At 37.1% G+C, this 26,226-nt stretch overlaps 1 protein-coding gene and 1 long non-coding RNA gene across 3 annotated transcripts in view; both read left to right on the top strand.

Moving 5' to 3' along the window:
* The window catches only part of LOC133848723 (uncharacterized), a 157,119-nt gene that overhangs the window by 106,519 nt on the left and 24,374 nt on the right, over positions 1-26,226 (top strand). The window lies entirely within an intron of this gene.
* On the top strand, positions 1,997-3,966 carry LOC133848418 (uncharacterized). Its single transcript, XR_009895263.1, has 3 exons — positions 1,997-2,114; positions 2,187-2,304; positions 2,388-3,966. It is a non-coding gene; the product is annotated as an uncharacterized LOC133848418 (long non-coding RNA).

Consider the following 26,226-nt stretch of genomic DNA (forward strand, 5'->3'; position numbering starts at 1 on the left):
AACAGAGAGATTGGTTAAGGTCTTTTTAGCGTTACCTCGTTTAGCTAATTGCATTTAACTAGGTCTCGTTTTGGATTTACGATCGGTGTAGCATCAATGGTAGCGTCTTTTTTAAGGACTTAAACGGGGTCGCTTTCCATTCGGAAAATGCTGAATTTAAGCTAAGAGAATGATAGAAAAGATTTGAATTACATTGCGCTAAGTTGAATAAATTTTAATAAACGGACAGATGGAAATTGCTATTAATTGAAAAACAGTGTAAATTCATTTATAGAAGAGGAAGCTAAATGCAAGAGCTAAGTTTCATAGCTCTTTTTGTACCTAAGTCAGATAACTTTGAACAGACGGACATACGGAAAGTAGTATGAGTTTTCCATACGAAAGCCACTCTAAACTTAAATCCAAAAACTAGCTTGATTGAGCGTTTATATGAAAGAAAGTTACCTACAAAAATTTGGTTAAATAATGTTTATATTTAATAAGTTAGACACATTTTAAGAGACGGACAGACAGAAAGTTACATTAGCGCCCTCTAGAGTTCATGGCCACAATGCGTTATCGAGGTCAAGCTTTGTTTTTTGCAATACTTATGCATATTACAAGATGATGATGTGTTGCCCTTTCACAGCTTTCTCACCCGTTGCGCCAATTATATGACGACAGAGAGAGAGAGAGAGAGAGAGAGAGAGAGAGAGAGAGAGAGAGAGAGAGATAAAGAATGCGCCGAGTTGCTGTGGCACAAATCATGTTGCCAATTAGTTTGCAGCTGGAGCCTACTCGACTCGACTTGGTCTCAATTGTGCTGTGGCAATGCGTGTGGCATGGCGTGCTGGGAACAACGGCTACGGCCTACCGTTAACCTGTTACCAGTTGCCAGTTGCCTGCTTGTGTTACCTGCTGATTACATAAGCCATGCTAATGATTGCCAATGCTAATGAGCAGCAGCCGAAGCCAGCTAGCAAAGGCATTTCACAAACATTGTTTGGCCTCTAATACCCTGTAATGGAAACGTGTTCATTTCGTCATCATTACTTTGCAGGATATCTTCGAGTCACTCAACGTGATCCTTGGTCTACTCGAGTACTATTATTAATCATCTGTGCGCAGCTTCTAATCAGCTTTTAGCTGCTTTCGCACCCCATTCAATGGGGCCTGATGCCCTTAATTGACTGCCAAATGAGCTGCGGTAATCAGCCACATTCCTTTACCCCCGCCCCCGCCCCCGCCCCGACCACTTCCGCAAAACGTTTTGATGGGGCAGCCACTCAGTTTTTTGTGTGTCTGTCTGTCTTGCAGCAAGTTCAAGTTTAACAAAATTCTGTAAATCAATTTCGTTATTTGTTCTGCTCAATGTGTCTTGTCTGTCCATAGCGATAAAGCAATGTCATTGCTGTCATTGCTACTGCGATTTTCCACAATTTTCAATCAATATATAATGCCGTGATTTGTTTTGTATTCTATGGTTTCGATTTTTATTGATTTATATGATTTTTGGCCTTCGATTCGTGGGGCGCTTCTTGTTCCCAAATACAATACACACACAGCACAACACGTCGTATACTTAATTTTTTTTTTTATCATTGCTACCGCCTTTTGTAACTGGCCTTGAACTTTATTTGTTTGTCTCTGTATTCATTTTTTTTTTATTATTTCGTTCGTTGTTAGTTTTTGGTTTGAATTAAAGTTGCAAAAGCTGTTGTGTTGGCTTCTGGACTTGCTGACTTGATATCAATTGGATTTTGTTTGCTCACCTTTGGGCACACCCTCAGGTGAAGAGGGAGGGGAGAGCTTACATAAATTATACAAAACAACACCGAAAATAACTCATCTGCTAATTGAAATGTTTTGGGATGCTTTATTTCGCTTATGTTTAGCATTTTGCATAAATTTTCGGTAAATATCGAAGCTTTATCCGTCCTTCGCTAACTGATTTTTAATGTGGCTTGCTTGTAATACCCTAACACATCGGGGTATTTGCCTTTTTGTCATACAAATCGATGACGATTGCCTACAAAACATTTTGAATTTTCACTCATATAAACGAAATAATTTATTGCCCTCACTTAAAAAGCAATTTGTGAAAAGGTATTAAATCTTCGGCACGCGGAAAATAAGTATGTATTTGTGTTCTTGAATATGATTCTCTCGCATAATTTATTAATCAATTTAATGGCCGTTTTGTTTAGAACATTTCGATATACTCGCATTTTTGGCCACCGGAAGTGGCAGCGAAAGAGATTAAAAAGATTGCCCAACAAATTTTGGTAGAAACCCAAGACGCATCTCTAGGAAATAAAGTGTCAAGTGTAAGAGAGTGAGAGAGTGAGAGAGTGAGAGAGAGAGAGAGAGAGAGAGAGTATTTGAATTACAATTCAAATTCATTGCAGCGAGTTCAACGATTTATTATTGTTTATGCTCGCATGCGGAAACCGTCTGCAATTTATATCAATTCAAATACTATAACATAATTGACAATGAAGAAGAGTTAAGGAGGGGGTTCACAGAGAGAGAGAGAGAGAGAGAGAGAGAGAGCGTGGGTTGACTGACTGTCTGCAAAAAGCTATGCGCAAGGTGCAAATTCAATAGAAATCTAATCTGTGCAGAAAAAGGGTTGCAAAATGATTTTAATTGGCGTGACTTACACAGAAAATAATGAAGAGAGAACTCATTAAGTTGAAAGTTCATCATAGTTGAATGCGAAATTTGATATTGAGTTTTAAAGAGTTTGCAGTTCTGTGGTAATTAGGACTTGTTGAACCACCCTCGCTCTCTCCCCCCTACTCCCCTACTCGCTTTGTTGCCTGCTATCAATGGCTGCGAAAAGCAAATGAAACCAAAGCCATGACCAGAGGAAGCATACACACAACGCACAAATAGCTGGGGTTAGGATGCAGAGCAGAGAATAAACAAGTGAAGTGATGTAGGGAACACAAGAGGGGAGAAGGAGATGGAGACAACCCGATAACGGACTGAACTAAGCCTGATATCATTTATCATACTAATGCCCGCACAATTGAATCCGCAGAGTGAATAAGAGAACGAGAGAACGAAAACGAAAACGAGAGCTGCTCTTTCGATGCTTCTTGACACGCATCAACAATTCAGTGCCTCGCATGTAAATGCGAATGCGAATGTGAATATATATGTATATATATATGTACATATATGTATGTATGTGATGGCTGAGAACAAAACCTGTCAAATGCTTTGCGCTTTGCCTGATATTTAATATAAATTTATATTGACAATGTTGTTGTTCTTTCCACAAAGCTGTTGCTGCAGATGTGCCCCTCTAGCTTACCCCCTCCTCTAACTTTGCCATTCTTTTGTCCAAATTCCAATTCCAATTGAAACTAGTTTACGACGGACAAACGCTGAGCAAACAGAGAGAGAGAGAGAGAGAGAATTGAATAACTGACAGGCGATTTGTTTATGCAAATATATATTTTTGTGCAATACCATAGAGGGTGTGCGTGTTGTTTGTTGTGCTTGACTTTGGAATGCTGCGCGATAGCAGCAACGTCATTATCAATGCCGAGATGGTAAACAACAACAACAACGAAAACAACAACAAGAACGATTGCTGTGCGCAATTTTCGCATGGAAATTTCGTCATGACGAATTCGAGTCGCGCTGCCCGCTTTAATCTCTTGATTTTCCGCCAATTATTCATCATCATCGAAATGGCGACGACTCATCAAACACACACACACACACACACACACAATATAATTGGCAGTTTTTCCCTCAATGGCTTTTCCAATTAAATGATCCACTTGATCGGCTGCTGTCGCTGTCGCTGTGTGTAGATTGTGCGCCACATACAGCTGCTCAGCTGATAACGAACTGAAAACACAGCTGGCATTGAAGTGCGTGATAACAGCTACAAGCAATAATATATTAAATGTGCACTGCACCAGAGTAATTAACAAAAACCAAAAGGAAAAATTCTAAATGATAAGCCATTTGCATTTGTATATACATATGTACGTACATACATATATATATATTTTATATTTGCATTCGCATTCGCATTAAGCTTATTAAAGCCGACTTATCAAAGCTTGGCTGTCGTCTGTTGTTATCATCATCAGTCGCTAAGTCGCTCAGTGCTGGACTTAAGATACATTTGATAAGAGTTGAATCACTTGGTCCTGATGCTGAGTTATTCAAGAAATACAAATAATAAATAAACATATAGCAAAAGAGCTGTTGATGTTGGTTCTCAGTTGCTTTGGCTAACAATCTGGTATATTTTGAACTCCATTGTATTATATATTTCGAAGATATATAATATATGGGTAATTCCAAAACGGAATTTGTCCCGTGCTGAAACAATTTTGAAAATAAGAAAAGTTTATTTTTATAGCTCTAGATAAGTACTTTAATTAGAGCTAAGAATGCTTTTGGAATTTTCTTCCTGTTGTGATAATTGCAAAAATTAACCAATTCGTACGCAAAACCAAAAAGCGAACGAAATTATATATTTTATCGGAAAACAGATCAACGGAATATCGAATATTCGGTATATTTAAAGATAGATTTGGTATACATATATAGATATATCAAATACAGCATTCGGTATCTTTTAGTATTTTTTCTAAATATTAATTCGGTATATTTAAGGTACAATACCACAACTTTAAGTATATTTTGTATATATACCAAATATAGGCTTTTGTAAATTTCAGTATTTTTCTATTCACTATTCTGCTTTACAAGAATATAGATTGCGGGTATCTCACAGTCGAGCTCTCTCGATTGAAGTTTTACTTGTTTGTTATTATGGACATCAGCGTGGATTTGCTGTTGACACATGAAATTGTTGCACAAACGAATTGTCGCTCCACAGCTAGCTCCTGCTGTGCTGTGCTGTGCTGTGCCTACGTTTCGTTCTCATTCTGGCTCATCATCCTCATCCTCTCATCGTCAGCAAACATGAACAGCAAAGTTGTCGTCGCTTTGTCGCTGCCATTTGGATTTAGCCCGCTGCTGTTGTTGTTGCTATTGTTGTTGCTGTTGTTGTTGCTGTTGTTGTTGCTGCTGTTGCTTCTGCAATTTACCAGGAAAACTCTTGAACAACGACAACGACGTCAACGACAACAACTCGTTTTCATTTTCATTCCCATTCTACGAGTGTGCATTCCTCGCCCAAGGTTCAATGGCTGCCAGGCAAGACAGTCAGTCAGTCAGTCAGTCAGTCTTCTCAGAGTCATTCAGTCTGTGCCCCACAGCAAGAACTTGCAACAAGAACTGTTGTTGCTGTTGCATGGACTGGGACTGTGACTAGGTTTTCTTCTGGCCAAATGAGGAACTTTGGCCTATGCATATTGTATCGTTTATTGATTTGTAATTTACGCGTCGGCCTCAATTTCGTTTTGTGTGCCGTTTTTTCACCCATTTCCAATTCCATTACCAGTATTTTTGCCCCTCATTGTCATTGTCGTGTGTCCAATTCCATTTCTATTTTTACGAGCATTTGCTCTTTTCACTTTTCTTTCCTTTGCTTTTCTTTTCAACTGAGTTATTAAACCGACACCCCGCCCCCTTTTGCACTGTCTCGAGTCTAACAATTAGTTAGTCTACAGTCAGTCAGTCAGTCAGTCAGTCAGTCAGTTACTTGTTAGACTTGTAATAGCATTTGTCTATATATACACATATATATATATATATATATATTTCGTTTTTGTGTCTGTGTCTGTGTTATTTACGTATTGTTTGCAACGATTTTCACTTTTCAATTTCGGGCAACACCCACACGTAACTTATTGCTCCTTTTACTTTTTTTGCGCTTTCCCAGAAAGAAAACTCAATAAGAATACCAATACTGTATTGGTATCGAACTTGAAAGTCTTGGCAGGCATATTGAAAATGTTCTTCAATTGAATTTCCTTTATCAGCATTGCAAATGTATGTTATAATATTTAAAGCGAAAGATACGCACAATTTTCCTGGAAATTATAAATTGTGTTATTTAAATTCATGAATCACTTGTTGTTGAAGTATTTTAAATTTTAATTGCATAGATTTGTATTCTATTGTTTTTTTTGCTGCCGAATTTAAATGCATCAATAAATTCAATGATTTTTGCGTATTTAATTTTAGCCACTTGCCTGAGATAAATTGCTGGCATAGAGATATACATACATACAATAGATTTCTATTTAATTGTAATTATAATTATGCTCTGCGATATATGCTAATTGTGTGCGTTTATGTTTCTTGTTTTTCTTTGCAGGTGAGCATAACAAAAATATGAAACAAACAATTGGCCAAAAGGAGGCAAGTCTTTTTCTGGTTTTCTGGTCAGAACGAACGAACGAACGAACCGTTTGGTCATTAATCTGCTTCCATCTCTCGCTCTCCTCTGTGGTGTGAGTCATGCAGTCGGACAGAACTTAAAGTTTTAGCAACAACTGTATTTGTATCTGTATCTCAATCTCCGTGTGTGTGCGAGTGTGTGTGTGCATCTGGCATCTGGGTCTCATTTTCTGTGGCTGCCAAAACTAACTGCGTTGCATCGCCATTCGCAATTCGCAATTCGCCATGACTCACTAAAGGCGGCTGCTTAGCATTTGTCTGTACAGCAGAATATATACATATATAAGATACTCACTCTATATATACATACATTTGCTGGGCAGCAGGCTAAAAGTATCTCACACTGAGTCATCTGCCATCATCATCTTCAATCCAGTCTGGCTGCATTTTGTGCTCACAGTGCGTCGTTGTCTATTGGCCTGTGGCAAGTTCAGCTTCTGCAGTAGGTCAACGTCAACAAATAGGCAATCAAAAGTATTCAATCGCCAATTGACTTTCACTTTTGTATTTCATAAACATAATGCAGCTGGTCAATCAACCTGTTGTTGACCACGATTCAATCGTCGATCGTCAATCGTCGTTTAGTCGCTTAATCAGCACAAATTGTACTTTGTGTGCAGCTTTGTGTGTGGTCCAAAGCTTGCAATGTCAAATCATTTCTAATTCGCATTCGCATTCGCCTTTCGACTCTACTCTTTTTCAACTCGAGACTGAAAAGTGCGATGTCAATGCACTTTGACATCGTTTCTGTTTTTCTTTATTTCTGTTACTTGCTCATTTCGGGAGGGAAGTCACAAACCTACATAAAATCGCCGCAACTACTATAAAGGCTGGCCATATAACTGCCATGAACCTGCCACAGAAACTGTTGACCGTCCAAGCGTTAGCGTTAAATGCCTTTCGCCGGCCTTCTGCCAACTGTTGTGGGGAGCAAAGAGAGTATTTGTGTGTGTGTGTGTGTGTGAGACAGTGACAATCGAATCGAAGCGAACGAAGGTCTGCTGTCGGTTTTGTCTGCTGCTGGTTTTGTGTCGTCATCGGCGACATCAGCAATCGATCTTATCAGCAACTCGGACAGTTCGACGCACCAACAAAATCTTAAGACAACAACAACAACAACAACAACAAAAACAACTGCTGCAACAACAATTACGCGAAATCATTATTTAAATACAAGAAACGTGTTCATAATTTGTCAAGCAAGGCAGCGACAACCACAGCACAGCAAAAGGCAACAAGTTCAGTATGTGTATAAAAAGCGTAGATGCTCGACTGCCAAATACCCTGCAAAGTCAGTGAATATGGGCTAAAGTATTACATTTTGGGAATTTCTTTTTTTTTTCCTTTTCATTTTAAAATTTTAGATGTCAAAAATTTGATATATTTCTATATATTTCTATATTTTTTGGATTTTTAGAGTTTGTTTCTTATTTAATTACATTTTTTGTTGCAAAACAAATCAAATATTTTTTAAATTGTATTTCTTAGGATAATATATTTTGAATTTAGATGAATTGCATTTTTATTTTTTTCATTATTATAATTTATTTTTTTGTTCTTATGTCAGAAAAATTTTCATTTATTTCAGAATTCATTTTTTATTTTATTTATTTTATTTTGTTTAGATGTTGTGTTTATTTATATTTCCTTGTTTAGGCAGTAAAAAAACACAAACACAAAATCTAAAAATCTCAAAAACAAACAAAAAATTATATATTTTATATTTAGTTTCTTATTATATATACTATATTTTGGGATTAATTAAATTTATTATTTTGTTGGATTTTGTTTCCTATTTATTTATATATGTATGCTTGTAAAAAAAAACATTTATTTAAATGTTGTTTCCTATTTATATTCTCCTGATTAAGTCGTCAAAGAAAAGAAAAAACACAAGATCCAAAAATATATCGCATAACAACTTCCCAATATTTAAAAAAAAAAAAACCACAAAATTATATTACAAACAAATTGGCAGCTTTAAAAAAGCAAAAAAAAAAAAGAAAAACATTAGCGCATATTTCTTGTAATATAATCTAAAAGTGAATTCATCAATATATGTATATTTGTTGTATTTTCACTTTTATTATTATAATTCGCTTTACGAATTTACGTTTGCTGCGTTTCAAAATAATTATGCAAACAGCCAGAGGTCGTCGCTTGATATCTGACACCCAGCACACCAACAATAACACCAACAACAACACCAACCAATATGCCCCTTGAGTCCTCGACAGTTTTTGAACAGTTTGGCCAAATTTTGAATTTTTATTGGCAGCGATGTGGGCAAAAGTTTGTTGGCCCCTCAAAAGCGATGCGCGGCGATGCGATGCGAATCATCATCGTCATCATCATCGTCATCGTCATCATCAGCGTCATCATCAGCGTCATCATCAGCGTCAGCTTCATCATTGGATGTCATCTCGCGTGCCTCGCATTTGCACTCTTAAGAGCTAATTGGGCGTTTGCCATGCCATGAACCCATCTTCACCTCTCTCTCTCTCTCTCTCTCCGTCTCTCTCTTAGCCACCTTCCGCAACCGCAATAGCAACAGCATCCGCATCCCAGCAATAAGCACCCACGTTACTGACGCGGCCTCGTCAACCAACAAAAACAAAAAAAAAGAACAACACTTTGTGGATCAGTTGACCAGCTTTCTCGTTGTTAATGCGATTTCTGAAATCATTTTCGTCGCTTTTCTCGCCTTGAACCCAACACACACACACATACAAGAGTTTATTGCCAGCCCAGAACTCAACTGAACTGAATTTGAATTTAAATTCGAATTTGGTTTTGGATTCGCATTCGCATTCGCATTCGTGTTGTTGTTGAATCTTCAATTCCGGAAGTTTACTCAATAGTTGTTGTTCTCTTGTCTTGTGTTTCGGCTGTTGTTCTTCATGTTCTTTCATTGCCTTTTAAATGGTGCAAAAAGCCAACAATATAAATGTGTATAACGTGTATAACATATACTACATATATAAACGTGGCGATTTAATTTTCGTATTTATTATTTGTTTATTTTCGCGAGTTGAGAGTTCAGCAATTGCTTTTGCTTTTGCTTGTGTTTTGTGTGATTTCGGTTTTGTTTGTGCACAATTTACTAAATGATTTTGGCATTTTGTTTTCCACATTTAATTTATCCAAAAATTGTAATTTATGATGCCTGCTGCCTGCCTGGCTTTTCATTTGAGCCATTAAATTTAATTGCTTCCAACATTTTCGGTGTCATATTTTCTCATAGTTTCTTTTGGGTTGTTTTCCAATTTACACTTGCAGTTGTTATTTTAGTATTTTTTTTTGGCATTCGCCGTCGCGTTTAGAGTCATAAAGTGTTATTCAAAGTGCTTGTTGCCAAATGGCCAAATGGCCAAAAATGTAATGGCTTTTTAAATAATTCGCAACATTCGCAATCGCAATCGCAATCACAATCGCATCTGCCTCTGGAATTTGCACATTGTCTTCGTCTCGGTCTCAGAGTCTCAGTCTCGGTCTCGGTCATCGTCGGTTCATTAGCTACTTTAATGATGTGGTATAAATTCACATGATCTGTCTGTCAGTTAGACTGAAAGGTATTTTCCTACTCATTTCGCATATTTATGAGATTGCTCTTCGACTCCTTTTCAATCAGCGATTGCTCACATTTTTATTGGCAAATACAAATAAATATGCTTGACTGAAAGATTTAAAAGTTGCACACGCCGTTGAAATAAATAAATGAAATCGCAATGATTTTCATTTATTCGGTTTTGCAGAAAATAAATAAATAAATAATCGGCGACCTTGGCGGGAAAATGAATGAATTTCCTGAAAAGCTTTTTGATTCGTGGAAAACTCATTTGAATGCTGCTTAAAACGAAATGCGCCAGCTTTTTGAACTGACACAATTATTACATTTTGATTGTCAATCAATCGGTCAATCAGTCAGTTGTGTTTACCATACACAATGAATCAGCAGAAACACGACGAAACATGTGTCTGAACAATGCCCTGACCGCATGTAACTTTTGCTGTTGCTGTTGTTTTGTTTGTTTGTTTTGTGTTTTGCCATTTCATAAATTTCATAAATTATTGCACAATTAACCTTGAAAGCCAAGCGTTCAGCGTTGCCGACTCTTGCTCGTTTTCATTATTATTATTATTGTTATTGTTATTGTTATTATTTTTACTATTACTGTTGACAGTCATTTGGTTGCCCGCGTTCGTTTCCCTTCTTCTTCATTTAAGTTCGCTCTGGGTGAGCAAAAGATCTGCGTGATCTGCGACAATCGTCGTCGTTGTCGTCGTCGTCAACGTCGCGTTGGCCGTTTGTTGTTCCGCACTTCTTCACGCTTCGTTCTACATTCTACACGCAGTTCCACAATTCTTCTGCGACAAAAAAAAAAACCAAAAAACGCAGAAACAAAAAGAAAAGATAACCTCCCATTTGACACTCGAGTCGTTTAAAGCGCATTAAGAGCGCTTCTTTGCTCTTTGTTCTGTTCAAAGAAAATACATATTATACATACATATGCGTGTATGGAAAAAAAAGAGGCTGTCTGGTCAGGGACCAAACCCGATTGCCTAGTTCACAGCTTTCCCATCGCCCTCCTCTTCTTCATTTTTTTTTGCCATTCCTCTGTTGCATGTTCAGAGTTCATTAAGATTGGGGCAAAGATTCTTTGCCTGCAGCGGACTCATTAACATTACTAATTGTGAGTGTGTGTTGAAATGCATTTGGGGTAAAACTTTCGTTTGATTGACTGACTGATTGATTGATTGATTGACTACCGGTTTGCCACAGTCCACAGTCCACAGTCAGTGAAATCTTGCGCCTCATACGCCAAAGGGTATTCCAAAAAAGTAAAAAACCAAAAAAACACACAGAATTTTTCGCTGTCATAGTCAGAAAATGCAGGAAATTAAAATTCATATTTCAAACGGCACGTGTAGCCGTAGTCTTGAGCAGTTGTTGTTGCTACTGTTGCTGTTGCTGTTGCTGGTGCTGTGTACTTGGATCTCATATGCACAATTCCGACATTTCATTTATAACTTTTCGACATTTGTAATCGAAACTAAAATGCCTCTTATGCCAACTCATGGTCATGTTTTGAACATTACATATTCATCTCGATGTGGGCGTCTCGCAAATTGCCATGAAAACAATTGCAAAAATTGCCCCAAAAACGAGCGTGCTCGACTGCAAAATACTTTAAAGATTTGATTGCTCTACACTTTGTGTAATAGTTTCTTGCTCAGATTCAGATATCAAAAACTGCTGCTGAGTCATCAAAATCGTAGCAAATTTCAGTCACTTGCTCTATGAACTTTGTGTTTTTGCAGTGAGCATTGAAAAGGTGCAACGATCTCTTCAGTCCCAGTGTGCACAGTGTAACATAGTGCAGTGTGTAATAGTTGATCACTTCTCCTTCTGCTGCTTGGTCAACAATAAACAACATCTCATATCAATGAACGGCTATTAGCAGGCGTCAGTTATTGACACACATTACCCCTCCCTTAAATTGGGGTCACCAGTTGCAGTTGTCACAAATGTTCAACACCTACCCCACCCCACCCCGCATCTGCTCTGCTCTGCTCTGCTTTGGCCTCCTCCCGCTCTCCACTTCCTTCCCCTTCGCTGCCTTGGCTTTCTCTTTTCTGCTGTTGTTGTTGTTGTTGTTGTTACTGTATTTTTTTCTGAGGTGCGCCCGTGCGCAGCCAGGCATATGGATACGAATTGTTGACATCCATACGAGCAGTGTTGACTAATTCCCATTGTTTGTGCACATTTGCATACACTGACATTTGCTGGGTGCATTCATTTGGTCATTGACTTTGATAGATTTCAAATTATTGTTGAATTGAATAGCAGTTCAAATGGTAAATATAGCAAAAAACAAATCAGTTCTGCATTCTAACATATTATATATTAATATGCAGCTCAAATAGAAAATACACAAAAATAATCATTTCTTCATTTTATTATATTATATTTTATTATACATATAAGGAATGAATATAATGTTGAACACATTTATTTTTGTTCAAATTGAAAAATTACCAAGCAAATGAATTATATGTTACATTCTATTATTTTTAAATTTTTAAATTAAAATATATTGTATATAGAGAATGCATATACATTTCAACATATTTATATTTAATTTTAGAAAATATGCAATTAAAATTAAAGAATTAACCAGAATTGCGTTTTTTTTTTTGACATGCCAAAATATTTGTTTTTCGCATTTCTGTTGGAATAGAAAAATAAATTTTTTATTGTTATTATTAAGGCATAGAATACAGAATAAATTTGTTTCCCAGCGTAATTACTTTACGATCGCTGGTATTGGCTTCTGGCAAGAAAAAGAAAATTAAAGTTCAATGAATATTTGAAGATTAATTTATAATTGAGAAATGCAGAACAAACAAAAGTAATTTTTCATTACGCTAAATCGCTCTTTAATTTATTTTATTTTTCAAAGAAGTTGCAATTTTTATATTATAAGAAAATTTTATTATTATTATTCTTTTAGTTTCAACAAGTTGTTTTAAGTGCATTTTGATTTTTATAACATTTGCAAACTCTTTAAATATTTAACATTGTAAAGAATTAGCAGAAAGAGTATTTTGAAATCGACTAGTGGCTGCTACTTTTTGCTTAATATTTTTTTGTACTCTTTTTGGCGTCTCCGTTTGCTCAGCTGCTGCCGTTGCATTTGAACGGTGAGTGGGGTCAGCGAGGGGACCTAGTGGGGGGTTGGGGTGTTTGGGGTGGGGTAAGCAAAGAGTAAATAAGCAACATAATTAAAAAATTGGCACACCTGCCTGGTCTGGTCCGATCTGGTGTGGTGTGGTGTGGTCTGCTCGGCTGGTCTGGCTTGGTCAGGGCCCAGCCCCCGGGACTAACCCTTGAATGAATTGCATTTGCCACAATTTGCTGAAAGCGACAGAAATTCGATTAATACGCTCGTAACGTGTTTCGAGCGTTCCAGCATTTCAAATTCAATTTATATTGAAATTTGTAATCAACGCCACTTGAACTTGCGCTCAGCGGCATCTCATAAAACGAGAGTCAAATGCTTGAAGCCGACAACAAACAACAAAAACATCACACAAACAAACAAAGCAAATTCATTTGTGTACGAAGCATTCGAATTGCGAATAACTTGGGCAGAGAAAATTCTCTAAATATGAATTAAATGGCATTAAATGAATTTTACATCTATGTTGATTTTAGTGTTGAGGAATTTTCATTTCTATAAAATTACATATTTGTCTAAGATGTTGATTGATTTAGCACTATTACTTGCTTGTCTAAATTCATTATATCATTACAAAAAAAGAGTAACATTTGCTTAAGGCAAAGATTTACTTTCTTTGTCATTTTGTGATGTTTTTTTTTGGCTTTTAATGTGATTCAAAGTTGTCTTTCTTGTCTTTGCACCCTTGAGGCGTAGCTTTAATGGCTAATCAAATATCAAAAGGCCGTTAACAAGCTGTTGGAGTTGAGAGCTCAGGTTATATTTTCTATGTTGTTGTTGGAGTTTTTGTTGCCCACAAGCAGCAGCGTGACAAACATGGCCAATTACTTGGCAGAAATCAAAAACATATTTGTTCAGTGGTCACACAAAAACAGAAACAAAAAAAAAATCTCACAACTGTAACTGTATCAGACCCTTCCCAACCACTAAGAAGAAGAAGACGGAGCTGCCGCCAGCTGAAACAAAAAGTGAACATCAGCGAGACACAGTCACACAGTCAAAAAAAACAAACTTGCTATAAAAGTCACGTCCTTGACTTAAATATGTGCGCGTTTGTTAAATTTTGTCAAAATTCAAGCGAACATCGCAGATTGAAAAGTCCCTCAAGATATAGTTGAAAACTGAAAACACAATACAATATGGAAAGCGAATGGGGAAAACGCGAGGAAAAGCCAATTAAAATCCCTTTGTGCATCATCATCATCATCTTTATTAAATGAAAGTTACTTTGGAGTTGTTGGCACTGTAAGCGACTTGTAGATACATTTGTATCTTTCGGCTGACATGTGCAAATTATGACTACAGTTTTGGTTCTTTTCTCACACTTTCGTTGAGAAACCCTCAACCCCCCTTCCCCTCCCCATTCTCATTCCCATTCCCATTCCCGTTAACTTATGTGACTCATGTGCAGCGCTCCATTGACGAAACCGCGATTTGTGTGATTGCGTTTCATTCGAATTGGATGAGTTCGCTTGAATCGCGGCTGCCCCCCAAATCAAATTGATAGCACACTCCACTTCCCTTCACCTCCACTCCACTCCACACGCTTGCTTTCTTTTGCCCTCGCTTCGCAGAATTTTTACTGCTGACTCCGTTGGTTTTCCTCTTCTTTGCCAATTTCGGGGGCGACGAGCATTGCACATCACATCACAGCACAGCACAACGGTTTGGGGCCATTGACCCAGCCGTGACATTATTCGTTGTGTGATGTAACGCGATGGCGAGACGCCCCAAAAGGTCGTCTTTGGGGACCACCTAGAACCCTAGGAGTAGTCGACGTCGACGTCTACTAGAGACTGAGACTTAGTTGAACTGAGCATACATAACCCGCATCCGGCTCTGTGCGGCTTTTGAAGTGTTTTACGGCGCGACGCACCGTTTGCACCCAAAAGTTGTGGGCGTCTGCCACGCCCAATAGCGATTGATTGATTGACGAAAACTGTCTAGAGCTGAGCTGAGCTGAGCTGACGACCCGACCCCATTCTCAACATTTCTTCTGGCCTGCCGCCTAATCAAATTGTTTGGCCTGTTTGGTGCCGCCCCATGTTGCCTGCCCCAAACTGAAACATCAACTAAATTAATGTAAATTGAATGACACGCAACGGAGCTGCAAAGAACTTTCAAGTCCCTTACCGGTATCCAACGGATGAAGATATTTCGAAGGAAACATTTCAGCGGTTGAGCTACGAATGAAATGTTTTCGCAGAGTTATGTCTGTGACTATATTTCGATTCGAGGATATGTTGATGGAGACTTATTAACGATAATATTTCAATATTTATTATCTTGTCATCATATTTTTGTATATATTGCATATGAATTTGAATTATTTTCTCATCATTGCGCATTTATATATTTATTCAAATGGAAGCAGTCTAAAATTTTTTTCAAATCGTTTTTAGGCTTTAAATTATTAAAACAACAAATAATTTCAAAATATACTAAGTTTCACTTTTAGTAGAACTGTCAAAAAAAATAAATGAGTTGGCAGCCCTGGTTTCAATTGAATCACTCAGCTTTTCTAGGGTTGCGAAAACGTCAGTTTCAAAGTTTATAGCTCTTCTGGTAGTAGAGTATGCGTCGAACAACTTCTTCGTCTGCAACATGAAGTAAAGCAAATTAATTTATTTCGCCAACGCCTTCGCGTTGCCCATTCTCTCGCTCTGTCTCTCTCTCTCTCTCTCTCTCTCTCTCTCTCTCTCTCTCTCTCTCTCTCTCTGTCTGTCCTTCTCTGCGCTTTCCGACAGCCACATTTAGCTAAGCCTTGCGGCTTTGAGGCGGCTCCAAACGCTTTGTTGTCAACTTCAACCTTCTGCTTTCATCACCGACGAGCGACGCGTCGGCATCGTCTTCGTCACCACCGGAACCGACTTCCTGCCTGCCCGTGACGTCGCTTCCCGCTCTCTGCTCTCCGCTCAGCTCAAACTCCCGCGATGAAATCGTGCGTGCCAACATCCATCCCGTTTGTGTCTGTCTCTCTGTCTGTCTCCTTAGAATATGCTAATGAGCGTTTAATTTGCTGTCACTGGCTGGCTACACAAACGCATCAAATTCACTTTCAACTTGCAGCCTTAGTAGCTTGCTTAGCTTGAATTTAATTTAAATACACGTACAACTTTATGGGTCTCCCCGAGGAACATTTTCCCATATGTGTCATTGCCTGTTTTGAATTGAAATGAAAGTAACCCCAAACAAAAAAAATAAAAATACTATATAAGCCAATAAATACATCTTTTTTGTATTGTACATGTTGCATAATTATATTTGTACATTTTAATTAAATTCATTTGATTAATATTCCTCCAAAGAGCAGAAAAAAAACACTCAATAACTATTACAAACTACATTTTTTTTTGTTTTAATTACAGCTGTTTATTTTATTCAATGTTTTAGCAATTTATTTTCCATTTCATTTGTGCGTTCGTGCTTCTCTATTCATTGACTTTTGTGTTTAGCGAGTTGATTACAGTCGAGCACACTCCTTTATTTTATTTTTTTTGTTTTTGCTAATCACTTTCAGGTTTTATTTTGCCATTCATGCGCTAAGTCTAATTTTGGATCATTACGAGACTATGCCAGAGATTGAGATTGAGTGAGTGAGTTTCAATTTGAGTTTGGGTTCGAGTACAAGTATTTCCTGACAATGCCACTGAGACAATTAAGCCGTGTGATCGATCAATCGATAGTAACGCGGCGCATAATCTGTCATCACTGGCGGATCTGTCGCCGTCTCTATATAAACGAGATACGATGCACGATATTCAAAAGCCAGTCGATCGAGTTTGTTTTTAAGTTTATTTTCATTTGTTTTGTTCCGTTTTTGCAGTTTTGTTATTGTTATTGCTGTGGCAACAACTTCAATGTCAAAGTCGGGGGCGTCTGTCCCATAAATAGCATATTGTTCGCGTGGGAGTTTTATTTTTTATTTGTTCGTTTACAAACATTACTTTACACTCTACATACATATATTAATTAATTCTTTATGACAGCTTATGGGCAATTTATAATTGATTTTTACGCTCGTTTTATGGGCCTCGAGGCATCAGGTTTTATTTGTCCTCAGGTTACAGCCGCCTTTTCAACTCGAATGCAAATGCAACACACACACACAATACAAAAGTGCAATTTGTCAACGGTATTTGGTTTGAATTTCTTTGTATTTTCAATAATGCCTATTGGGTTTGTGTGTGCTTCGGAGCTATTTGGTTAGTCGCTTGGCTATGACGCCATTCCCTCAAGACAGCAGCGTGCTCGAAAGAGAGTCATAAATTTGTTTGGCTCCAAATCAAATATGCAAACATTAACGGAAACTGTTGAAACATGCACATTTCGTGCCATATGCCATGTGTCATATAGTGTATATGCATATACATACATATACTTGTATAGGTAGTATTAAACGAGGGTCGCTCAATGGTATATACTCGTATAGTATATAATATAATAACAAATGCAAATTACTTGGAAACATACAAATCTGGGATGCATAAAGAAATCATTATTTAAATTAAGAAAGCGGGAGACTAGAATATACTTAAAATATACTGAAAAGTATATTTGATGTGTCTGTATACCAATAAACTACAAATATACCATAGATCACAAAATATACCAAAGTTTCTCTTAATGCATTTCCTAAATAATTTCATGAGTTAACAAAAGCAAATCGCTTAGAAACACAAAAATCTGTGATGCATAAAGAAAACATTATTTTATTTTCAATCCAGAATATACTTAAAATATACCGTAAAGTATATTTGCAGTATGTACATACCAATACACTAAAAATATACCATAGATCACAAAATATACCAAAGTTTCCCTTTAAGCATTTAAGCAGCTAAAGCTGCAAATGGATTCCTAAATAACTTGCAAGTTACTAAGCAACGATTCTATTCAAATGAAAATTGAATACATAATATACATTTGATACACTCATTAATAAAATGCAAGTACAACATTGCTTGAATACTCGCAACGTGCCTTACAACGAATTGAGGCTTAATTACTGATTCTCGGAAGATTTTCTGTTGAATTTTGCTATTTCTCAACTAACGAAAACTGAGAAACTTTCTATTGTCAGAGCTGTTGATTTTGAGGAAAAGCACATTTATTTAACGCAACTATCAATGGCGCCTTTGTGTGTGTCGGTGTGTGTGTGTGTGTGTGTGTGTTTTATTTGGGTTGTGCTTCATTCCCAGAAAATTTGATACGAGCTTGGAATATTTTGATATTTATTGTGATTACCGAGCCAAGCTGCCCTCGTGCAGCAGGTCATGGTAGAAGAAAACAGCAACTCTAACTATTTTTGTGGTGTGTGTGTGTGTATGTGTGTGTGTGTGTGTTGTATGCTGCATGTTTAATGGCTTTTGTCTCGCATTCAATTTGCATTTCGCCCACGGGGCAAAAGAAAAGCGTGAAATATTTTAAGCGCCTTAGAGACAAGCAGCAAAACACAGCAAACAAAACATAGCAAACACCAAGCACTACAATGAATTGACATCGGAGCTGACGCAGTTACTAAAGCCGGCAGCGACTGCAAATTAATCTCATTAACTAAAAAAGCGAAACCATCAGCAAAATTTCGCTTTCGTTTGTCGGCATTTTTTTTTTTTGGTTGCTTTTCCATTGCTTGCCACGATGTTTGTTTGTTGTTGTTGTTGTCGTTGCTGCTTGCTGTCTTTTCCTGTGTGTGGGCGATCCATACTATCTATGACTATCCATGACAACCATAAATGCATTGTTCGTCCGCCCACATAACCATCCACCTGATGGTGCAGCAGCTTACTTACCTTAATAAACAAGTGAAGTAACATTATTGTCTGTTCATCTGTCTGTCTGGGACTGGAATAGAACTGCGCTTTGTGCTATTTTCAGAGAGCCAGAGATACATAGATGATGAATAATAGTGTAACTCGATGATTTTAGCGTAACTTGGAAGTTGATTTCCTACTTATCAAGGCGAAACTCTATTAATAGCCATTGTAGCTAGTGTCTCTCTCTCTCTCTCTCTCTCTCTCTCTCTGTGTGTTTGCTGTCTAGTCTAGTCTCTATCCGCCTGGTTGCTTGGCATTTGTGCGAAACATGAGCTACATATATGTTTAGTGAATAGAGTCAAGATTTTAAATGCATAACGCTAGAGTTGTGCATCGTCTCTAGACAGCTGCGTTTCAATTAATTCTGTGCACAACTTTTGGTTATTTAATGACGACTTTTCTTGCGATTTGAAGTTTAAAGACAGAACAAGAGTATTGATTAAAATATTAAGTTTGTATTTCGGTTTTCATTTTGAAGATTTCCAAATAGATTCAAAAAATAATAAAGAACTTATTAATGCACTACGAGGTTATTCTAAAAATTCTTTCCTTTGAAATCGTTTTTCTCTACTTTAGAAAGGGCAAAAGTCGTTTTATTTTTAATATCTGACATTATTGTAATGAGGAACTATAATTGTAGAAATATAAGCTACAGTACTAATAAATAAATAAACCAAAAAAAAGTATGAAATTATTTGCGAAGCCTCTAATTTTGTATTTTTGAAAATGCCTAAATAAAATAATGAAAATCTGTAAGAAATTATTTATTTTATTTTTGAAATTTCACAAGTAACTAGTACCAAAGAAAATGAAGAAATTCTTCGAATTAGCCTTAGCTTTGATTTCAAACAAATCAGGTTATCATTGTATTTTTTATTTTTAAAAATGCTTAAATAAAATAATGAAAATCTGTAAGAAATTATTCGATTTAACCTTAGCTTTGATTACAAACAAATCAGTTATCATTGTATTTTGTATTTTTAAAAATTCCCAAACCATATTTGTTTTATTTTCAAAAGTTCCCAAATGTTAAATATCAAACAAAATGAAGCAATTATTCAACAAATTCCTAACAAATATTTGTTTTATTTTTCCAAAAATACCCAAATATTAAATATCAAAGTAAATGAAGAAATTATTCAAATTGTAATTACGTTTTTTATAACACCATTAATTTGTGTATCATGTTCTCTCGCTAATCTGAACTTTTCCATTTCCATTCCCTATCTTTTCAGGTGAGTCAATGAATCAGTCGCGTGCAGCGCCACCAGCAAAGACATAAGTACAAAATTGATTAATTACGAGTTGGTGGAACATGCGATGAGCTTTCAACTTGTTGCATACAACAGCACACACACATACACACATATTATCTATGTATGGTAGCACCTGCCACAGAGTTACGGCCGTAGCAACCTTCCGGCTTTTTGCGTCGTTGGTTCGTTCTTTGAGGCCTAGCTTCTCTCTCTCTCTCTTTTGGTCTCACTGTCATTTGGCACGCTTAGTCGTAAATGTTTGCGCATTTGAAATGTGATATGCGGAGCTGTTTTATTTATTTTCATTTTTTGTTGCTGTGCGTTGTTTTCTTGAATGAATGTCAGCGACAGCGAGCCATGTGACCCAGATGCCCTCGTTACATCCCCTCGCTACATTGCACAGCTCAAACTCCAGCTTTTTAGCTCTTCAGCTCTTCAGCTCTCCAGCTGTTAAAGTAAAGTACACGCGCTCACGCACACGCTTCTAAGTTTTAGTTAACAGCCAGGCATTGTCTACATATACATACGAATGTATCTATCTATGTAGTGTTTTTTTTTTTTTTTTTTTTTTTTATTATTGTCAGCCGCAGCAAACACACCCAAAATTGAAGTCTCCTTTTGGAAAAAGTGGCCGCGAACTGGCATCGAACTGGCATCGCCCCTAAAAACAACGTTTGTCGTTTTGTCGTCATGGTCTATTTGGCTTTTGGGTTCTCAACTTGGAATATATAGAATATATAGTAGTAGTATAGTATATACAAAGTGCCTCACTCTGTTTGCCATCATTTGTCGCTTTGACTGGGTTGTCAAAACAGTTTTGTGGGCGCGTTTGGCACAATGTTTTTTAATTGCTTATCGCTCAGCTCCCGTTCAGTACAGTTCAGTTCAGTTCAGCTCAGCTCAGAATTGTGCTGTGTAAATTACAAGCAGACATATTTTTGTGAATAGCTAAGCAAATTACGTTCGCTTTTCTTGCCACTGGCAGGCAGTCGAAATTCATTTTGATAGATTAACTGCCTTCAAGCTGAGCTTTCTGCCCCTCACTCACTCACTCACTTACTCACTCACTCATTCACTCTCTGTTCAAGCTAAATTTACCTTTCATAAGAAAGTGAAGCTAGCAGCTAGGATCCTCACAGCTGAACAGCTTAAAGGATTCTCTCGTGCGGCCTTTTTTGCCTTTATTTAATAATAATAAAATTCTTTGCGCTGCGCCAAGTGGAGACAGAGACAGAGCCGAGGGAGAGAGTTTTGTGCGTCTGAAGGGATTTTGAAATAATTTTCTAAAATTACAACAGCCGCTGGCGGTGTGAGAAACGTGCCCCAACTGTCTCCGTTTTTTTGCTGCCCCCTTGTGCAGTACATAAAGCTATATTAAGCCTAATATGAAATCATTTTGCATTTTACAATGTGAGTGGCAAAATTGTAAGTCCCTTGGCTGGCGTTCACTTCTTGTTGCTGTTGCTGTTGCTTGTTGCTTGTTGGTCGTGGTCTTCGTGTGCGCAATCGCTGGAAATTAGTTTGAGTTTAATCGCTGAAAAATTGGCTTGTAATTATAATGAGTGTATCGAGGGATGGGAGACGGTGGACGGGGGAGAGAACCAATTAGCCAAAAATGGCTTTATTTTGCGCCTGAAATCAGGCAACGATTTTCTGCGTCATTGCTCTCTCCCTCACTGATAAGAGCCACAAACAAAAGATAACACAGATAGCCAATTTAATTACCCAGCAAAGTTACATGGCCAAGTGGCGTATGAGTAATGTGCCTCTCCTCATCCCTCTACTCCACACACACACACACTCGCAGAACAATTAAACACCTCAATGAACTGGCTGCCGTGCTGATACGTGTTTAAACTATCCGTCTGAAGTCTGTTTGTCCGGCAATTCAACCTCTCGCATTCGCAGCTCATCAAATAGCCATTAAATGCGTACAAACTCCAGTTCCACTTTAAAACAATCTGTCAGCGGCATTGGCCCTCGAAGTGTTCTCGCTCGCTGTGTGCTGCCTCTTTAATGGATTTGAGGAAGACGCATTCCATTTGCTATCATAACATAGTTTACTTGCTACACACATGACGAATACGTGTGAATTAACAACGCGTTTGCCTCGCTCTTAATTTTTTTTTTTTATATATTTACACATTTTTATTCTTTGCTTATTTATTTCTATTAGTCTCATACTATTTTTAATAGCTCTACTATTTTAGTAATTTAGTAATAAGATAAATCATATCCGCAGCTTCTTTACATTGTGTTTCAAATCAGTTCAATGCTATTAATTAGCAATCACATTTTCATTCACTTGTTAAATTTTTACTATTCACGAACAATATCAAAAGCTTCAATTACTTTTTATATTTATAATAGCTCTACTATATTGGCATTTAGTTCGAGACAATCTGTTTTCATATTATATTATACAAGAAACAAAGCAACAGCCGAATCAAATGAATACTCTGAAAAAATACTGAAATATGCCAATATACTACTACAATCAAAATATACCAAAGAATACAATACAAACCAGGTTGCTAAACGAACCAGTTCAATTATGAAAGCTATAGCTGAAAAAAAAAAAATACGAAAATATACTAATAATTATATTTAGTATGTCAATATACTACAATATTAACACATAATATACAAGATTGTTAAACGGAGCAGTCAAGTTTCAACTGAACAAAATACTAAAATATACCAAATACTATAATTAAAATATACCAATGAGTACAACATATACCAGCTTGTTAATCGAAGTAATCAAGTCACGACTTGTATAACTTTTAAGTTTTCTATTTGATGGCAACCAACTTTTCAGTAATCATTTGTCAATGCTTCGCTATTAACTAACGTTTTCTATTACTGTTTTATATTTAGTAGTAGCTGAACTCTTTTAGTAATGAGCTAAACGCTCTTATCTTGCTCATGCTTTTACTTCACATTCTATTAAAGATTTTAATATTTTGTTGTTGGCCATAAAGAGCATTTCGTCTTCGATGTTGTGTGTGTTTGCTGCCATCTACACACTTAGTTGATGTTATGTTAATTTGTACGCATGTGCAGAGGTTGTCATTAAATTTCTACCACATGCAGCAAGTATCTATTGACAGCAAACAGTTATACATATAGTGGAGCCATAAAATTGTGTCATGCGCCCCACGTAGTCGGCGGGGGGATTGAGTTGTTGTTTCTCGGATCGGGGCAGATTTTAACGATGAGGAAAATGTCGCATTTGCATTATTTACTATACTCCGCGTGGCCCGAGCTAATGAAGCTAATGAAGCTGTCCAAAGAGATCGCGTGGGCGCTCGGCCTGAATTGTGAATGAGCTGCTGCTGTTGCTGTTGCTGCTGTTGCTGTGCTAATTAGCTGGCCAACTTGCATAGGCTAAACCGATCAAATACCCCGATATCAGCATATATCATATATGCATTAAGCCGCCCCAAAAAACTAATAAAATTGCATAATGCCTGCAACTGTCGACAAAGTTGCCACAAGCCGTGAGCCGCGAATGGTTTGCTCAGCCATTTAGCGCATCCGATTGGGGGCCAATTGCAGCATGCCAAATGAAAATATGCAAATTAGTGTGAAAACCTGTTGAGATACCGGATCCCCGATAAAAACGCTATACGCTGTGCTCAAGCAGTCAGCACTAAAGATTTTGTATAGCTTATATGGTAACATATTTATCATTTTATTCGAGATATAGAGCTAAAGAAACAAGTATATTAAAAATACATTTTCAGTTCAAAAGAATGTGAAAATTACACTCGAATAGTTATAGTATATGTTAAATTATATTTTTTTATATCATACTAAACTTATTCTCTTCAGTTTAATATTAACATATACATAAATATAGGAGTATAAAAATTGCATTCTTATTATTTCATTTAATTTAATGTATTATAAACAGAAGAGAATGTAATTGGCATATTAAAATAGGAAATTGCTGAAAAGCACATATTTCAAATATCAAATTGAATATAATCAAAATTTCAAAACTGCAATTTAAATACTACATTTATCACTAAATCAATTTACATTTGCCGTTTGAAGTGAAGAGTATTATAAACGCTGAAAATAATATATTTTATACATTCAAATTACAATTTCATTATTATATTTAATATGTTTCCAATTTACTTTTACGTTGTGAATGGCAGGGATACAAGAATTAGTGAAGGCAACAAAAAATATATAAAATATATAATATATTTAAATTACAAACTGCAGAGAGATAATATGATAATAATTGAATTATGTATTACATTCTTGAATGAAGAGAATTGAAATGGCAAATATAAGTAAAAGCTTTAATTAATTACATTACATTTATAAAATGCAATTGGCAACGCAAGCAAAAAAGTCAGAGTATACTGCTGTCGACTAAACTTTAAGCCAGGTGTAATTGCTGTTCCATTTGGGAGAGAGACGCTGATAGTCTGTTAATTAAAAGGCCGCCATGAAAATTGTGTAATTTCATTTAGTGAATTGTGTGCGACGACGACGACGACGACGAGTATCTCTATTTGTTTGTATGACCAATTCAATTGAATTTCGTGTTTTGTATTTGATTTAAAGCTCAGCTGCAGTCTTATTCGATTTGCTCAATTTGTGCAAGAGATGTGTGAAGAGAGGGGTGGGGAGGGGGAGAGTGAGGCACGCACTTAGCCACCAGCCACCTGTTAGACAGTCTAATATTGTTGTTGTTGTTGTGGTTGTTGTTGTTGTGGCAATGAATTATGGTTAGCTGCATGTTGTTGATATACGAGTGTCTCTGACTTTGCACTGCACACATTTGACATGTTTCGGTGAAATGCCTGTTGTTGCCCCTGTCTGTCTCCCCCTCCTCCCCCTCCCACCTCCACAGTTTTTGGTTTAAGCGGCACTTTCAAAGTCAACAACAACAAAACCGATGATGAAAAGTAAGCGGCGGCGGCTGAATGTTAAGCAGTTGCAATTGCAGTTGCGATTCAAAAGATAAAGATACATTTTGTATCTGCGCCGAGCTCGATGAGGTGCGAAGATTTTCGCTGCCAGCCAAATGGAATTCTTGCACAAATTAGAGCAATCGCCACCTACAGACAGTCTCTGTCTCGTCTGGCCAAGTGTTTGTGTTGTGCTGTGCCATTTGCCAGTTTTACGTTTTCCTCAGTTGCGCAATGCATGCGCGATGACTGAGGCTCTTTACAACCTCAAGGTTGTGCGTTACACATTCGGTTTTGTTTACATGCCATGCGAGAACTGGTGTTGTTGTTGTTGCTCTTGCTAGCTGGCTGCTTAAAGCACACATTTATTGCATTCGTTTTTTGTTGTTTTCTTTCTGTTTTGGCCACACGCTGTGCGAACGCCAAATGCAGTCGGAGAGTTTTGCAGACACACACACACAAACACACACATACAGGTGGCAGAGTTGCAGTGGCAAGTTGACAGCCAAAACTGCCGCTGCTGCTGCTGCTGCTGCTGCTGGGTGGCCATAAAGGTTAAGTGGCCCACAACAAAACAAGAAGGAAAGCTTCAGTCGAGTGTGCTCGACTCTGAGATACCCCGAGCCTCATTTTGAATAGAACAGCAAAACAGTGAGGTATTAATTTTGAAATATACTAAATTAGTATACCGCAAAAGTACTAAAAATATACCAAAGGCTATATGTGGTAAAGTCTCTCTCTCTCTGCTCCATTATGAGATACCCGCGACCCATTTTGAATAAAAACAAAAAAATATTAATTTCAAAATATACCAAATTAATATACCACAAAAATACTAAAAAATATACCAAAGGCCATATTTGGCCTTGTATCTGCTCTATAGTGAGATCGCCGCAACTCATTCTGAATAAAAGAAAAACAGTACAGTATTAATTCTAAAATATACCAAATAAATATAGCAGAAAAATGCTACAAAGGCCATTGATTGTGGTCTCTCTTTGCCCAACTGTGAGATTTTCTTTGGCCATTTTGAATGAATATACCAAATGAATATACCGCAATAATACTAAAACTATACCAAAGGCTATATTTGGTAAAGTCTCTTATAGTCTCTGAGATCTAGGTGCATGGCTATATCTTCTCGACTGTAGACGCT

The sequence above is a fragment of the Drosophila sulfurigaster genome, chromosome X (genome assembly GCF_023558435.1).
Source record: "Drosophila sulfurigaster albostrigata strain 15112-1811.04 chromosome X, ASM2355843v2, whole genome shotgun sequence".
Classification (NCBI taxonomy): Eukaryota; Metazoa; Arthropoda; class Insecta; order Diptera; family Drosophilidae; genus Drosophila; species Drosophila sulfurigaster.